Genomic DNA, 18551 nt, shown 5'->3' with positions numbered 1-18551 from the left:
TGATTGCTCTCTCATATGTGCCTTGACCGGGGTGCTAAAGCAGAGTGAGTGACCCCTTGCTCAAGCCAGTGACCTTGGGCTCTAACCAGCGACATTGAACTTCAAGCCAGTGGCCTTTGGGCTGAAGCCAGTGACCATGGGGACATGTCTGTGATCCCATGCTCAAGTCACTGAACTTGCACTCAAACTAGTGAGGCCGTGCTCGAGCCGGATGAGCCCGTGCTCAAGCCAACAACCTCGGGGTTTCAAATCTGGGTCCTCTGAGTTCCAGTCTGATGCTCTATCCACTGCGCCACTGCCTGGTCAGGCAAAGTTTTTACATTTTTATAGAATGTATTGCTATGGAGTCCAGTGAACATCTTACATCTTTACGGCCGCTACTTATGTGCTTGTCTCCTCGCCTAGGTTTAAAGCAACTTGAAAACAGACCATACCATATTTATCTTTATTCTCCAATCTTAAAGAAAAAAGCTTGACCCACTTCTACCTCCAGTTTCCACTCCTTTCTATGCTTCTCTTTACAGCATATCTTTTCTAACAATTGTCTATATTCTCTGTATTCACTTGTCAAAGTGAATACCCAGCTGAGCCCAGCGCAGATAGCCAATGCACTGATTCATGGGCTAAATAAATGTTTGATATATTTTTAAATGTCTTTCCTTATATATTTTCTTTTTTTATTGAATTGAATGAGATGACATTGGTTAATAAAATTATATAGAGTTTAGGTGAACAGTTCGATAATACATCACTTGTACACTGTACCATGTGTACACCACCCCAAGTCAAGTCTCCTTCCTTTGCCATTTACCCCCTTGTACCTTCTTCTATCCCTCCCCCCATTTTACCCCTCTGGTAATCACCCTGGTGTTGTCTGTGTCTATCAGTTTGCTTTGTTATTTGTTTGTTTTTTTGCTTAACCCCTTCACCTTTTTTATCCAGTCTTGTAACACCCCCTGACCCCTAATAGATGTTTTGAATATTTTGTTAAATGAGAACATTGACAAAAAAAAAAAAAGGTAGGCAACATTTTCTAACCAATGTATTTTTTCCCTAAAGTGTTACTGAGTTTTATATTGTAACCTATTTCTACTGTTACAACTTACCACTTGTATACTTCATTCTTTTTTTTTTTTTTTTTTTTTTTTTTTTTTTACAGGGACAGAGAGAATCAGAGAGATGGATAGACAGGGACAGATAGACAGGAATGGAGAGAGATGAGAAGCATCAATCATCAGTTTTTCATTGAGACACCTTAGTTGTTCACTGATTGCTTTCTCATATGTGCCTTGACCGCGGGCCTTCAGCAGACTGAGTAACCGCTTGCTTGAGCCAGCGACCTTGGGTCCAAACTGGTGAGCTTTTGCTCAAACCAGATGATCCCATGCTCGAGCTGGCGACCTCGGGGTCTCGAACCTGGGTCCTCGGCATCCCAGTCCGAGGCTCTATCCACTGTGCCACCACCTGGTCAGGCGACTTCATTCTTTTTCTTCAAACAAGACTAAACAAAATGACACCAAGCTTTTACTGACACATAAAAAGTATATTTCATTTTATTTATAGTTTTGTTAAGAAATGTATAAAACAAAGACTATACAATAAGAATATATACTTAAAATGATATAAAATAGGAAACATATATTTAAGAAAATATAGTTTATATGATTGAGCATTAAATTTAGCTCTGAGCTTCCAAAAGCAAAACAAGTATATAAAAGGGACTACTATGTGAATATTGAAGATCAGATAACATAAAATACATAAGTTATTGAAAGAAAATACATGCTATTGAAAGAATGCCAATGTTTCTGGCTTTAAAACTATAAAAGAATTTATTACATGCATCCATAAACAGAGTTAAGGACAATAATAAAAAATCTGAACAAAGAATTTGTAAAAAATATGCAAAAAATAATCTTCATAAAAATATTTTATCGACTGATTTTTTAATGAGGACCCAAACCAAATGATTAAATTATACTAAATGATTGTTGATTATTGTGTGTGTTGTGTGTGTATATATATATATATATGTGTGTGTGTGTGTGTGTTTTCTACCTGATATCAAAGTGAAGCTTTAGATACCTGATCTCAAAGGACAATAACTAGTGTGTTCCTTAAATAGTCTTGTCGAATACCAGTTTTCTTGCCTAGGACAGGATCTAGAGCACCATCAATTCAAAATTAAAATTTCTAGCCATTGCTGAGTTACAAACAGGTGCAAACATCATATATTTCTTTTTCTTTTTTTTTTTTTTTGTATTTTTCTGAAGCTGGAAACGGGGTGATACAGTCAGACAGACTCCCGCATGCGCCCGACCAGGATCCACCCGGCACGCCCACCAGGGGCAACGCTCTGCCCACCAGCGGGTGATGCTCTGCCCCTCTTGGGCGTCTCTCTGTCGTGACCAGAGCCACTCTAGCACCTGGGGCAGAGGCTAAGGAGCCATCCCCAGCGCCCGGTCCATCTTTGCTCCAATGGAGCCTCGGCTGCGGGAGGGGAAGAGAGAGACAGAGAGGCAGGAGAGGGGAGGGGTGGAGAAGCAGATGGGCGCTTCTCCTGTGTGCCCTGGCCGGGAATTGAACCTGGGACTTCTGCACGCCAGGCCGACGCTCTACCGCTGAGCCAACCGGCCAGGGCTCATATATTTCTGATTAAAGAAGGAACCTATTCTAGCCAGATATGTAACAAGCTTTCTAGGTCACCTTATCTCCATTATAGCCTCTTTTTTCTCCTTCAATATGAGCAATATTCTAGATCTCAAGGTAAATCTTAATGAGCCCAGATACTACTCAGGTTTTCTATCAATACTCCATTTCTTTCCTCAGTTGCCTATTAAGGCCCAGGGGAGATGTTTAAGTCTCTGTGGGTAGAAGTTGATGGCAGGAGATGAGTAAAAGCTAATAGTCAACAAGAAATTCCTCTTATACAAGATGGAAAAAAGCTATAACTACTCATCCATTTTCACTTTGGTACTAAATAAACAATTCGTAACTCTAATGTTTCAGAGGTAAAATACAGTGATATTGCTTCATATATCCATTGGCTAAATTTTAATTTTCATAAAATACTACAGAGATTTAACAACCTAATATCAGTTTGGGGTGTGTTTTTTTTTCTGTTTGAAAAACATAGAGTTTGAATTATTAATCCACATATGTTAACAGGGAAAAGTATGGAGAATATTTTTAGCTTTCTGTGTATGTTGGAAAATCCAATAATAGAGTTTTCTGATGGTGATTTTCATGTATGTTGGAAGATCCAATAACAGTTTTCTGATAGTGACTAGATAAGCTGACCGTATAACTGGAATACATAAGAAGTACATTCAGCCATGCTATTATTAGATTGCTCTTCCAGAGATCAGATTCAGAAGGAGACACTGGTAAACAGGGACCTTCCTGCCTAAAGGATTATCTATCTGATAATCATCTTAGCCTTCATATGCGTCACAGTTGGCATCAAAAGATGCTTAGAAGTAAAGCAGCAGTACAGGCTGTCTAAATCTGTGACAGTGTCTTCAAGGGTCTGGATTGGACACAGTTACACAGCAGAACTGTTCCTACCTCTACTTTCAGCAGAAATTTCTCCCTTAAATACTTCATTTTCTCTGTTTCTATAATATAACAAATTTGTATTATTGAGAATATATGCAACATAATCTTGAGATTCAAGTTCGTTCCATATTGAGATAGACATGTTCTATTTCAGAAGTTTAAGTCATTAAGCTTTAGGTAAAAAGGTTAGAGGTGAATCATTTAAAAAGCATATTGTTTGTCTAGGTTTAGTACATTGTTCATAGAGATCATTAACTATCTTAGGCAATATCCATATTGAGCACATGATAAATATTTGTTGAGTGAAATAGCAAATTATTATAAGCTTGCTCTTTAGAATTATTTTATAGTTTTCATCCCTTTCTTGGTTCAAAACTAATGTGTAGCAATGTTCATTATGCCCTAGTTTCTTCAACTGTGGTATTATAGACATCTACCCCCTTTAATGGATGATTGTAACTCTATTAAAGAAGTATCCTAATAAAAAACTTAGGAATCATTTTAAATATCTATGGTATACTAGTTCTAAAACATGAAACACAAAATTTTTGTCAATGACATCTCATAAATAAAATATGGAAAAAAGTGTGAGGCATAATAGAAGCAAATGTTTTTGCTTTTGTAGCACAGCAGGTTTTCATTCTGAGATTTTCTTAAGTGACGTGAAATACAATTTCTGAATTGTATGTACTGATCCACTGCATCACTGCAGGTATCAGTTAACGCCAGGGCAAAGGAACCAGAATTGGGAGATGAAAAATGAGTTAAAAGCTACATACATACACAGACACACACCTTTTCAAGTGTAAAACTATCTGGAATATGTATTACTGTTGCTCCCCTTGGAATGGAGGGCAGGACTGTTGGCTTCACAGCAGGAGAGGGATAACCACCAGGTCAGCTGCTGCCAGCTCTCTGCAGATAATCCAAGTCCTTCTGGATTCAGGGTCAACAGCACTGTTAGATAGCAGGGATGCAAGCCCGGGGGGCTTTTCAGCTCAGGAAACTGAAATTGACTCATTTCTGGCCCTGCTTCTTGGAGTTGTAGTTCAGCCTTGGAAACAATGGTGCAGTTTGTCTCAAGATGTCCCTGTTTAATCTGTGAATTAGAGATAGATTTGTTAGTGATAATTTCAGAAACACTTATTTAACTCATTACATGAGAGGAGATGAACATAGAATTGTTCAATTTCCTATTGTAGTTGAAATTTTATCACTATTTTAGATACATGGATTCGATATTTTAAACCAAAAACCTTCAATTATTAACAAAGTTTATGTAAAATATCCAGCAATCAATAGAATAATAGTTTTTATTCTACATAAACTTTTCAAATGTCTTCTTGCCAAATAAAGACTTAAGCAAAATAAACCCAGTGATTGAAATGATTGTACTTAAATCTAGTCCATCCTATTAAAAAATTGTAAATATATATCATATGAAATGTATAACTCCAGCTATACTTATTCTTTATTTAATATGTATACTTATAATCACTTAACTGTTTTTCTGTTGGCTAGTACTTTTTTTAGCAAGAGAGGGACAGACAGACAGACAAGAAGGAAGAGAGATGTGAAGCATCTATGTAAGGTATTTTTCCCCGCCGAGGAAGAAGGAAGGATATAGCCACAAATGTGGACTAGCAAAAGCTTTATTTAGTACACTGCCTCCCACCTTATGAGGTTCTCTGGTCCCGGGGACAGGGGTCAGAGAAGTCGCATGGAGAAATCTAAAGTTCCCAGGTCTGATTCCTCATGTGACCTTCTCCTGTTGCCCACCGACCTTACATTCCGACCTTTTATGTTAGATAGGGGTGCTGCTATTCGTCTATAGGAGGAAAGATAGGATTCGTCTATAGGAGGAGAGATAGGAGGAAAGATCAAGATTCAGCACCAAATGTAAGGCTACTTCCTGCCAGCAGTTCTGCATGGGGGCAAGACGCTTTTACAGCATTACCCTGGGCTTGGTGTGGGTGATGTGAGTCTTCAAGTCTGGGCTGTGTCAGTGGTCCATGAGGTCGAGGAGTTCGAGCTCTAGGCCTGCCTGGCTGGCTTAGCCTCCCATTTGGGTGGCTTGTCCTTCACGTAGAGGCGCTGAGGAAAAGCCTGTTGCCCAAAGGGGCAATCGCTCTGTCAGTGATCAGACTGCTTGCAGTCAGGGCAGGGCTTAGTGGGCAGCCATGGGCAGGGACACTGTCAGGCCCAGTGATGAGGTTCCTCTTTGTGGCCTGAACTTGGGTCGGGCACCTCCTATGCCTTGCCCCTGTTGCTCTGGCAGCCTCAAGGCTGCCTGGGTTTGGAGCATTACCTTTTGCTGCATGCAGGCCTGGCGAACAGTCTCGGACCTTTTCTACTAGCCACAACCATTAAAAACTTTAAATGCCATGTTCACAGGTCTCGGGTAGGGGATTGGGGGTTGAGAATAAGAGGAGAGAGATCCTGGGGATGAAGGCACCCAGATCCAGCCAGAAATGCCAGAGCCAGAGGCAGGTCATGGCCAGGCCTTCCTGCAAGACGATTGGGTTTGGGCCGTGGGGTCAGGAGCCCTGAAAACTGGCATGAGGGCCAATGCCTGGTAGAAAAGGGCCTGATAGGGGAAGGGCTTAAGAACACAGTGGAGAAGGGAGGGGCCCCTGGCCAGCAGGGGAGGGGGCTTCCTGGAGGGAAGAGATCCGAGCAGAAGAGGTCCACAAAGGGACCAGATAGGGGTCCCGAGAGAGGGGTGCCCCTGGGGGTCAGGCAGGAGAGGAAGAGATTTGGGGGTTGGCGAAGGAGGAAAAATCAGGATTGGAGGGTTTAGTTGAGGTTGCTCTGGCTGAAAAGTGTCTGCGCCGTGTAGCAGGCGGCACAGACATTAGGAGGAAAGAACTGAGGGGAGGCTGGAGGCAGGGGACTTACCGCACCATGTGCCCAAGTGGGTGGAAAGTCAGAGATCCTGGTTCTTTCTCAGAAGGGAAAGGGAGAGGAGCAGTACCAGCGGGCTTCAAACTCCTCCTGGGTTTCAGCACCAAATGTAAGATATTTTTTCCCACTGAGGGAGAAGGAAGGGCATAGCCACGAAGTGTGGAATAGCAAAAGCTTTATTTAGTACAGCGCATCCCACCTGACGAGGTTCTCTGGTCCCGGGGATAGGGGTCAGAGAAGTCGTATGGAGAAATCTGCGTGGGGGAAATTTATAGGGTCTGCATGGTGAAAGTGAGTTGATATGACATGGCGAAATCTCACTGGCTGATGGACAGTTGCTCTTTTCCAAAGGACTTCTGGGAAGTTTCTTGTGGTGCACATGGGTGTGGGCGGTTCTAGCCAAAGTTCCCGGGGCTGGTTCTTCACGTGACCTTCCCCCATTGCCCACCGACCTTACAGTCTACTCATAGCTGCATCACTTCAGTTGTTCATTGATTTCTTTCTCATATGTGCTTTGACCTGGGGGCTCCAGCAGACTCAATGAGCCTTTGCTCAAACCAGTGACCTTGAGTTCAAGCCAGCAACCATGGGGTCCTGTCTATGATCCCATGCTCCAGCTGGTGACCCCACATTCAAGCCATACCTTGGGGTTTCAAACCTGGTTCATCAGCATGCCAGGTTGATGCTTTATCCACTGTGCCACCGCCAGTCAGACTTGTTATAACATTTTATGACAGATAAAACTGCAAATTTCTTTAGATGTAACTCCTTTAAGATTCAACATTAAAATCTCATAAATAGCCCTGGCCAGATAGCTTAGTTGGTTAGGGCATTATCCTGATATGCAGCGGTTGCCGGTTTGAGCCCTGGTCAGGTAAATGTTCCTGTCTCTCTTTCTCTTTCCCTTCCTCTCTTGATAAAAATCAACAAATAAAAATTTTAAATTTCATAAAACTGCTTTGAATCAAAGAAACTCCGTAAAGACATTATGAACAACTTCAAGTTAACCTGTAATCAATTTACTGCCAGAAGATTCACTTAAATTAGATTGTTCCCTGTTCCTCAGCTTCTGTGGATCATTCTTTTTTCATGATTATGTCAGGGAAGAATTCGGATTTAAAGTTTAAGATCCTTGGAAGGTGTGTAGATAGAGGAACCTTCCAATAAAAAATTCTTACTCTAATGGGACAGGTGCTGTTAAAGGAAATTCAGCCAAAAGGAAGGAATAAGATGGCGTGTGTGTCAAATATACCACCTGTGTACATTAGGAATGTCGACCCAGAGAAATGGAGTCTTTGCTAGGAGGCTGGTCACAGTCAGAGAAAATCCATATTTAGAGAGCTGGGCCTTTGCACAGTAGATGTTAGGGAAAGTTTGTTGTCAGGAAACAAGTGCCTATTCCAAAGAAGCAATTGTATATTTAGCATTTATATCAATAGATCTCAGTTTCTAGGCTTATTCCTTGAAAGAGCTTATATTTTATTTTCTCAGTATGGTTTCCAGTACAGAGAAAGGGAGGGGTGGGGGAAGACAGAAGAGAAACAGAGACAGAGAGAGAAGAGAAAGGGGATAAATTAAAAAACAAAAATTACTGATGCAAAAATGAAACATGGGGAATGTTTTTAGAGACTGCAAGTCAGCCTTATAATATTGTGATTTTCCTGGATTGACATTAATCTGAGTCTTTTGGCTCTTTAATCTATTTTGAAGGTCTAGTAGTTATTAGAGATCATTTTAGAAATGAGGGTTATGGAGAAGAGTCTTTAAGGCAGAGGTCCCCAAACTTTTTACACAGGGGGCCAGTTCACTGTCTCTCAGACCATTGGAGGGCCAGACTATAAAAAAAAAACACACAACTATGAACAAATCCCTTCACATATTTTATTTTAAAGTAAAAAACAAAATGGGAACAAATACAATATTTAAAATAAAGAACAAGTAAATTTAAACCAACAAACTGACCAGTATTTCAATGGGAACTATGGGCCTGCTTTTGGCTAATGAGATGGTCAATGTGCTTCTCTCACTGACCACCAATGAAAGAGGTGCCCCTTCTGGAAGTGCAGCGGGGGCCAGATAAATGGCTTCAGGGGGCCACATGCAGTCCGTGGGCCATAGTTTGGGGATCCCTGCTCTAAGGCATGAAGAGAAGAGGTGCATTTGGAAGTATAACTTTGAAGTAGTGGGTCAGAGAAGAAGACATGCTTCTCAGAAGAGAGAAAGAGACAAGCAAGGAGAAGTGGGATAATAGTCCACTCTAATTCATCCCTCACTGGAGTGCTAAAGTAGAATTGATGGTGGAGTCAGCAATAGTTTGGGGGAATGTAGTTGTAATTGTAGCAAAGAAGACAAATGATATTTGGAGGATGGAAAGAGCATTTATTTGCAGAAGTAACAATATGTTTGTTTACTGTGATTGGCAATTGGACACTTTCTAGATACAGGAAGAATCAATTATGATTATTTCTTTTTGAAAGAAAGATTTGAGATATAGTTACTCTCTCTAGAATCTGACAGTTTGGGCTTTTCTAGAATAGTGCACTGAGAATTTCCTACCTGAAGCTCTTTGCTTATGGATGGAAAAGACATTAAAGATGCAATAGATGGTTGTATCAAATGTATGCAAATTACATTATGATGGAAATTGGGTCTCTGAGATTTTTTCATTAAGAGAAGGGCCAACAATCAGTATGTGTAAAATGCTTCATGTCTGCAGTTTGATATATTCAGTGTTTCAGCGCCACTGAAGGTGCTCTGCGAGCCCGTGATAGCATTCTCTTGGTCGGTGTGATCAACTGTCTCTAATTATGGTATAAAATCAATTGAAAGGATGTGTATTGCCTTCTTAATATTTAATTAGATTTTTAAAATTAGCATTCTCTGATGGTAATGTATGCATATTACAGCTGCTAGAGCTAATTGAGAGTCCCCTGAGGGGCCTAAAGGTATGCTTGACATTAGTCATGATGGTCTGTTTTAATGTTTTGTTGGTAATACCTTGTTTTAGAGTATTGTTGAGTAGATCTAATAGTGCTTTTGACATGTGTTACCCCCTCATATCTCATTTGGGGATACAAGAAATACTAATGAGCAGGGTTTTCTCCCACTGGCAACATTTTTCTGCTCATCCAGCAGTTTTTCAGCCAAGTCTCTCTTGTAAGTGATGTGGTATAATTTCATTTTCCACAAGAGTTGAAATTTATTTGATTTTAATTTTGAAGAGCTAGAGCTTTTAGACATAGAGACAACAGAAGCCAAACACCTAAGACAGAGCTGTATTTGCACTGTTGTTTATTCTAAAGTTCCTAAAATGAGTGCTTCGGTAAATGGGATAAAGGGAGAGATTATAGATGTATTGGTTATTCCCATAAATTTTGCAAAACCTTCGAATATCTGAAATGGAACACAGCAATTGCTCTAGTGGGAAGAGAAATGCCATTCCTGCTGTAAATCTTTACTGCCCATGCCTTCGCAACCCATTTGTCAGTCTGTGCTTTTCCATAACAATTTGAACTCTGAAAAAAATATCCCCAGGGCAGAAAACTTATTAAAACTCTGTGTAGAGTAAGTATGCTGCCTTGGGTGCTCTGTAGAGCTGGCAAAGGGAGCAAAAGCTGGTCCTGCCCCTACAGACAGTAAATCTAATGACAGCCATAGGCAAATTAAAAGGACTATGTGTATAAGACAGGTGACGAAATATTAATAAAGACACTGACATTCACAAAATAAGTTGGATAAAAAGTTTTCCATCAGGTTGGTGTGCTCTGTGACACCAAGTACAGGACAATACACTAGCCCTACTGCTATAAATAATAGCTATCGCTGAAATCTTCTGTATACTAGGCAAAGTATGTACCTTATATCAAATCTTTACCATAGACTCATAAGATAGTATAAGCATAAATTGATAGAGAAGAAGTAAGTTTCTTTTTTTATTAAGACTTTATATTTTAAGAACAGAACAAAATTGAGGGGAAGGTGTGGAGATTCTATATCCCCCCATCCCCACACATGCACAACCTCTCCCATTATCAACATCCCCACCAGAGTGGTTACACTTGTTTTAATTGATGAACCTACACTGGCATATCATCACCAAAATTCCATAGTTTACATTAAGGTTCACTCTTAGTGCTGTACATTCTGTGGGTTTGGACAAATATATAATGGCATGTGTCCATCATTGTATTGTATATATCCCACTATACATTTATTGGCTTCTTTCACTTAGTAATATGCATTTAAGTTTTCTCCATGTTGTTTCATGGCTCATTTCTTTTTAGCATTGAATAATATTCCATTGCCTGAATTTACCATAGGTTATCCATTTACCTACTGAAGGGCCTCTTGATTGCTTCCAAATTTTGGTAATTATGAATAAAGCTGCTATAAAAATGTGTTGCAGGTTTTTGTGTGAACATAAGTTTATAGATCCTTTGAGTAAACACCAAGGAGCATAATTGCTGAGTTATATGGTAAAAGTTTGCTTAGTTTTATAAGAAACTGACAAAACTGCCTTCCAAAATGGCTGTGCCTTTTTGTATTCTCACGAGCAATGCATGAGAATTCCTGTTGCTCCACATCCTCACCAGCATTTGGTGTCATCAGATTTTGGCCATTGTAATAGGTGGTGTTGGTTTAAGGCAGGGGTCGGGAACCTATGGCTCATGAGCCAGATGTGGCTCTTTTGATGGCTGCATCTGGCTCGCTGACAAATCTTTAAAAAAAATAATAACATTAAAAGTATAAAACATTCTCATGTATTACAATCCATTCATTTCCTACTGCTCACATTCATGATTGTGGGTGGCTGGAGCCAATCACAGCTGTCCTCCTGGACAACACCAAATTTTTATTGGATAATGCATAACATACACGGTCGTTGTATGGCTCTCACAGAATTACATTTTAAAATACGTGACGTTCATCGCTCTCTCAGCCAAAAAGGTTCCCAACCCCTGGTTTAAGGAGTGTGTCTAGATTAATTGTTTTACATATGGATGTACAATTCATCCAGCACCACCATTTGTTGAAAACACTATCTTAACTTCATTGTATTGTTTATGTGCCTCTGTGAAAAATCAGTTGACTATGTAAGTTATTTAAGAATCAAATTCATTAATAGTGTAGCAATCAGAATACATTAATTTAGCAAATATATATTGAGAGCCTGCTATACGCCAGTTATTATTCTGAGCATGGAGTTGTGCAGTTAAAAAAAGAAAAGGCTTCATAGAGTTTATAGTCTACTCAGGGTAGAAAAGAAAAAGAAATTTGTATCAATGACTTATAAGTAAAATCTTGACCAAAGCAACAGATAAGAAACAAACCAAGGGAAACTATGAGAAGGTTTGTGTAAAAGAGGATCAGTGGAAGTCTCACGGAGCAAAGATAAGTGACATGAGGGAGCAAGGTGTGTCAGTGGTGGGAAACAGACTTCAAGACTGAGGAAAAATCATGGTGAAAACCCTGACTAGCAGCATGCTTGGCATGTTTGAAAAATAGCATAGTTTGAATTACTGCAAAATCTACACTGTTTCTTTTTTTTTTTCTTTTTCTTTTCCGAAGCTGGAAACGGGGAGGCAGTCAGACAGACTCCCGCATGCGCCAGACCGGGATCCACCCAGCATGCCCACCAGGGGGCAATGTTCTGCCCCTCTGGGGCATCGCTCTGTTGCATCCAGAGTTATTCTAGTGCCTGAGGCAGAGGCCACAGAGCCATCCCCAGTGCCCGGGCCAACTTTGCTCCAATGGAGCCTCGGCTGTGGGAGGGGAAGAGAGAGACAGAGAGGAAGGAGAGGGGGAGGGGTGGAGAAGCAGATGGGCGCTTCTCCTGTGTGCCCTGGCCGGGAATTGAACCCGGGACTTCTGCACTCCAGGCCGACGCTCTACCACTGAGCTAACCGGCCAGGGCCTACACTGTTGCTTTTTAAAAAGAAAGGGAAAACTGGGAGAAGCAGTTATGTGTGTATGTGTGTGAGGGGGAGAAATTGGGAGTCTGTTGTTGCATATGTTATGTTTGACCTATTTATGAGACATCCCAATGGAGAGGACAAGAATTTAGTAATAAATATGAATCCAGCTCTGGCCAGGTAGCTCAGTTGGTTGGAGCATCATGCTGAAGCTCAGAGGTTGCCGGTTCAATCCCCAGTGGGGCACATTACAGGAGCAGAGTGATGTTCCTGTTTCTCTCTTTCTTTCTCTTTACCTCTTTCTCTAAAATCAATAAACAAAAAATTTTAAAAATGAATCTGGAGGTCAGGAAAGGGGGCTATATGAACATTTGGGAGTCATCCACATTTAGATAGTATTTAAAGCAATAAGATTATTGATCAGCCAAAGCAAAGAAGAGGTCTTAGAAAAAGTCTTTGGTATTCCTATGTTTAGTTAGTAACATGAAGTAGAATTGACGAAGAGGATGGAAACAGGAGATAAGCAAGTAGAAGAAAAATGAGGAGAGTTCTAAATCTTAGAAGCCAAGTAAAGAGTGTTTTAAAGTCCAAGAGAGTAATCAATTGTATTTAGTGTTGCTGAAGAAGTGAAAACTGACAACCAACTATTAAGTTTAATTGTGTGAAGTCATTAGTGACCTTGACAAGAGAAGTTTTAGTCAAATGATAGAAGTCAAAGTCTAATTCTAACTAGATAATGAAGAAAGGTGCGAGGAAATAATTTGAGAAAAGGGATATGAGCAACTTATTAAAGAGTGGGGATAAAAGGAACAGAGTGGCTGTTAGAGGATAAAATTATTTATTTAATATCGAGTAATTAGAACATATTTGTATACTGATAGGAAAAAATGAAATAGATGGGAAAGCAATCTCTTGGAGCAGTAGGAAGCAGAAAATGCTTGGATGACATTCTAGGCAAGAGGAGATGGGTGGATTCTAGTACCAAGGCAGAGCACTAGAGGGCATGGACTTACATGGGCTCAGGGTAAATTTGTCTGCAGTAAGATAGATTATATGGACACAGTTTGCGGGGAGGGGTGAAGAATAGATGGGGTAGTGGGAATATCTGGAAGAGCATTTCTGATCACTTATATACCCCTATTATATTAGAAAACCAAGCCATCATCTGAGCACAAGGATGGGGAGGGGTACTAGAGGTATGAGTAAAGAGGGATACATTGCAAGTACAATGTGATTATTGGGTCCACTTGAAGTATGTGGTCTTAATTTAATTTTTTTTTTTTTTTTTTTTTTTTTTTTTGCATTTTTCTGAAGCTGGAAACAGGGAGAGACAGTCAGACAGACTCCTGCATGCGCCCGACCGGGATCCACCCGGCACGCCCACCAGGGGTGATGCTCTGCCCACCAGGGGGCAATGCTCTGCCCATCCTGGGCGTCGCCATGTTGCAACCAGAGCCACTCTAGCGCCTGAGGCAGAGGCCACAGAGCCATCCCCAGCGCCCGGGCCATCTTTGCTCCAATGGAGCCTTGGCTGCGGGAGGGGAAGAGAGAGACAGAGAGGAAAGCGCGGCGGAGGGGTGGAGAAGCAAATGGGCGCTTCTCCTGTGTGCCCTGGCCGGGAATCGAACCCGGGTCCTTCGCACGCTAGGCCGACACTCTACCGCTGAGCCAGCTGGCCAGGGCAAGTGGTCTTAATTTAAAAGGCGACTAATTAATATATTGTGAATTCCACCCACCATCTTCAGATAGGCGGCTCCTGAGTAAACATCAGATAGAATTTTTACTAATGTTGGATTTTTTTCAGACATGAAACATAATGAGAATGCAAGGAATGTGAGGGGGAGTGGAAGAAAGTGGTTATAATGATGAACCGTGGAATTTAGTTTGGTAGAGTTAGAGGTGAGAATTTATGATATATTAGGCAAGGAGAAGAAAAATACGGCGGCTTAGTGGAGATTGACCTTGATAGGGTGAAAGAGATGAGAATAAGGGACTTAGAGTTAACTCTGATGTCATGGTTATCTATGTGGATATTGCAATCACCAAGATTTTTTTTTAAAAGTAGTGAAGACAGTGAGCAATGAGATGAGAATGCAAATATTTAAGAAATAAAGGGGAGTGGACGAGTGATGAACTGGCTTTAATTAAATTCATATAGATGGTGTGGTTTGGTAACATGCACTTGAAAAATTAGGATGTTCAGTGACAAAGGCAAGAGAATTATCTGGTAACAGCAATGAGGAACATGGATGCCTCCTACGTCCCCAATGCTATGGCATAAGGGCTATGGCAGGTAAGAGTCATCATTGCATGTGGAAGATAGTCATTTTCCCTTTTGTTCAATTCTCTTTTTCCAAGCAATTGAGAAAATTAACATTTTTGATCAGAGTAGCACCAGGATCAATGATAGGGGCCAGGAAAAATGATGTGACTGTAGTTCAAAAAGAGTAATGGCAGAGGAAAAGAAAGGAGAGATCAAAATCAGGCTGTCACACAAGTCCAGGTGAGAAGTTACAGAAATTCAGGATGAGCCAGTGCGGTAGCAGGACTGTTGGAGGAAAACCAAGAAAAACACCATGTTGAGGGAATTTTGAGAAGGAAATGGATGTTCTTGGAGTCTCAGAAATATCTAAAAGCTGTAAGGATGGCATGCCTTATTTTTTTTTAATTTATTTTTTTGAGTGAGAGGAGGGGAGATAGAGAGACAGACTCTCGTATGAGCCCTGACCAGGAACTACCCAGCAACCCCTGGGGTTGCTGCTCAATTCAATCAACCTATCCTCAGAACCTGCGGCTGACACTCAGACCAACCAAGCCACTGGCTGCAGGAGAGGAAGAGAGAGAAAAAGGGGATGGGGGGGGGGAGAGAAGCAGATGGTCACTTCTCCTGTGTGCCCTGACCGGGGATTGAACCTGGGATGTCTGCCTGACAGGCCAACGCTCTGTCTACTGAACCAACTGACAAGGGCTGAGGCATGCCTTATAATGACCATTTGTAGATCAGAAAACTGAAGCACAAAGATATAAAATGATTAATTCAAATTCCCTAACTAATTACGAGAGCTGGAGCCAGAGTTCAACTGTCCTGATTCCCAGACAGCACTACAGGACAAATGAAACAACCAAAGCCCAACTGCACCCTGTGGTTTCTGTTCCTGGTTTCATCATCACTATTATTGTTGTGATAATTAATTGCATGCTAATGAACCCTAACTTGAATAGAATAGGAAATTATTCTGGATTCTTTTTCAGCACAATATATATTACAAGTTAAATAGAAAGCAAAAGGACACAGCTATGAAAATGTAATCAGAGGGAACTGTTGGCAGAATAAATTTATGATCAGTTTTACAAAATCATTTTGATTTCATAAACAGTGATTTCAAAGTATCCATCAGTGCTGCTCACATTGAACCACTTTGCTGGAAACGTATGTGTCCCATTGTCAGTAGTGTGTGTGTTTATCGCTGGGTGGCGAGGTTGTGCCTGTGGCCTGACTGAACAGTGATGGCAGCAGGAGTTGAGGGTTAGTCCTGAGGGAGTTGAGGGCATCGCCTGTGCCTTACCTTCATCTCAGTGATAACCCAGGCCCTCGCTGAGCACACCTGCTGGCCATGTATGTAATTAAGCTTCTACTTCTGACTTAGTAACTTCAGAAAATAAAAGTCAAAATTGAGCTATTCTACCCTTCATAGGCAACCTGATCAGAACAGAGGATTGCTTTCTTCCATAGCATTAAACAGGTCACCTCTCTAAGTTTGTAGAACAGCAGGCTCAGAAATGGAAACTCAGATACGTCACCTACACTGTGCAACTTTGACATTGGAAGGGCAGTGGCTAACCACATGAACAGTGAGCTGTGTGGAAATACGTTCAGCCTCTCTTTCTGTTCAGGAAGCAAGTGCCATATTTAAGTTGAAATAGTGGCCTTTCCATGGCAAATATGGTGCTTATCCTGTGCCTGGCATCATCGTTTGAGCCATTTCATCAGGCACGCAAGCAGTGTAGCTATCTCAGGAAAAGCAGCTTGTCCGGAAATGATTTATTCCTACATAGAGGGGGATTTAGTTGGCATTTTGAAAGAGGTAAAATTGTAAAGGGTAATAATGAATCTAAACAATTCTACATAGGTTTCATCCTAATAATATAAATAGATACCGTAATCATTTAAACTGCTGAACACTTCGGGCTGCAAACGTTTTACCATTGCACACGCCTTGTTATACATGCTTGTCTGTAGGTAGAAATGCACATATGTGTGCACGTGTGACTGCCTATACTTCTTATCTTTTAGCAAAATGGTTTTAAAGTGATTTGAATGCCCGCCTATCTTCATTCTTACAGGGGTTGGCAGTGAAGCTTATCTCTTCATTCACTGATCATTCATTTTTTGATTCTGCAAATACTAATTATTAATTTTTATATATTTGTCATGAATGTGTTGGGTATGTAGATGTAGCCAAGATTATGGTTCAAATATTTTTTAAAAATATTATATATCTTTGTGGAGATTTAGACAAGGAAATAGACAACTTTACATTTATATAGTCTATAGTGCCTAATATATAATCAGGATACTATAATAACAGAGGAAAATTGCCAAACCAGTCAAGCTTTGGAAGGAAGTTTGCTCTCTGTCAGCTGTCCTGATGGATGACAGACATTATCCCACTGTGCCTAATAAGAAATAATATTACTTTGTATCTGAGATTCCAATGGCCTTGTAATTTTGAATCACTATCTTGTGCTGTTTTTTTTTCCCCCCTGGGATTATGCTAGAAAAATGAGGAACAGGTGAAACAATTTAATTGAAGTGTGAGAAGTGGGCATTAACCTGAATTACTGAGGAACATTGTGACTGTTCCTGTGCGGTTTGACCAGTGATCAGATTTCAAGTGGGTAATCAGTTTCTCAAAGAGCTGGGTCATTCCTGCTGCCAGTGAGCACTTCTTTGATGGTGTTGGCTCCGGGTTGCCTGACCTACGGTGATTCTCTGGTTCACTCTTACATGCTATCTTGAGGCTTCAGTGCATTTTTTTGGGAAGCTACTAAATATCCCTTCATCTTGAGATAAAAGAATAGCAATTGCTATTAATTTATACATTTATTCAGAAAATACTTATTCAGCTTCGACTTTGTGTCAAAGCCTCTGTATAGTTCCTTAGTGTTTTCTCATATAAGTTTTAGAAATACTAATTAGCTATTCAAGAAGATGAAGAGAATATTATATAAATTTTTGATGATTATTTACCCAGGTCCCTTTCATTTGTTTGCTTAATGCATTGGGAGATGATTCTCTATGGGTGTCTTGCATTTCTGTACATCTTGTGAGCAGAGGTACTGTCTTTGTTCTTAACTAACTTCTCAAAGATGTTTGGCAAACAGCCTTAGAAGATAGAAATGGTGTCTCCTTCGGGAGCAAAGGCAGGTTTGTTTACTTCCCGAGCAAAGATCAGGTGAGCTAACTGCCCTTTATAAAAGATCTGGATTTCCTAAGATCAGGGTACCCTCTCTCATAATGCAACTCACTATGTGTGCAAGTATCACCTAGCCTTCCTTGAATTATTTTGTGAAAATTTGGGTTCAAGGAACTAGAACAAATGTTAATCTTCCAGCTCTTTCTCTTGCTGTGAGTAATAACATCATTTGCCTCTGATCCTGGAATCTCAGGTCTTATGCCAGCATCCAGGAAACTGGTGGCTAACTAATTAGCTTACAAGGGGACCCCTCACTGTTCTTGACATAATGTTCTCTTAAATTGCTCCTCTTCTACCATCATCTTCTTTCCTTATGGTGAGAATAATAAATACATGCATGAATGAGTAATTCTTTTTTAAAATAAAACTTACTAAATAAAATTTTAAGACTGTGTTTACTATATGGTATCAACTATAGCAGCTGGTGCCTTCTCAGCTTAAGCCTCGGTGGGCCATCTGGTTGAAGTATGAGCAAGCTTGAAGTGTCTGCTCTCATTTCAACATAGCAATTGCACTCTTATATATTCTGTATGTTACATGTCTGTTTAGGGTTTTAGGTAATGCATGCATGAATGAGATATATACCATAAGCAAGTGTTTCTAACTAACTCCTTCAGATTATGCATTTAAAAGGTTTCTAGTATGGAGGAGAACTGGTTAGAACCTAGTCTTCATGCTTCCTCCCCTTTTTCCTGTGTTA

The 18551-nt window shown here is 40.5% G+C and overlaps 1 protein-coding gene and 1 non-coding gene across 3 annotated transcripts in view; one reads left to right on the top strand and one right to left on the bottom strand.

Moving 5' to 3' along the window:
- The window catches only part of MARCHF1 (membrane associated ring-CH-type finger 1), a 459926-nt gene that overhangs the window by 65149 nt on the left and 376226 nt on the right, over positions 1–18551 (top strand). The window lies entirely within an intron of this gene.
- TRNAS-GGA (transfer RNA serine (anticodon GGA)) lies at positions 12301–12376 on the bottom strand. Its single transcript has one exon. It is a non-coding gene; the product is annotated as a tRNA-Ser (tRNA).

The sequence above is a fragment of the Saccopteryx bilineata genome, chromosome 1 (assembly GCF_036850765.1).
Source record: "Saccopteryx bilineata isolate mSacBil1 chromosome 1, mSacBil1_pri_phased_curated, whole genome shotgun sequence".
NCBI classification, from domain to species: Eukaryota; Metazoa; Chordata; class Mammalia; order Chiroptera; family Emballonuridae; genus Saccopteryx; species Saccopteryx bilineata.
The sequence above is the reverse complement of the archived record's forward strand: the minus strand, read 5'-3'. Positions and strand labels throughout refer to the sequence as shown.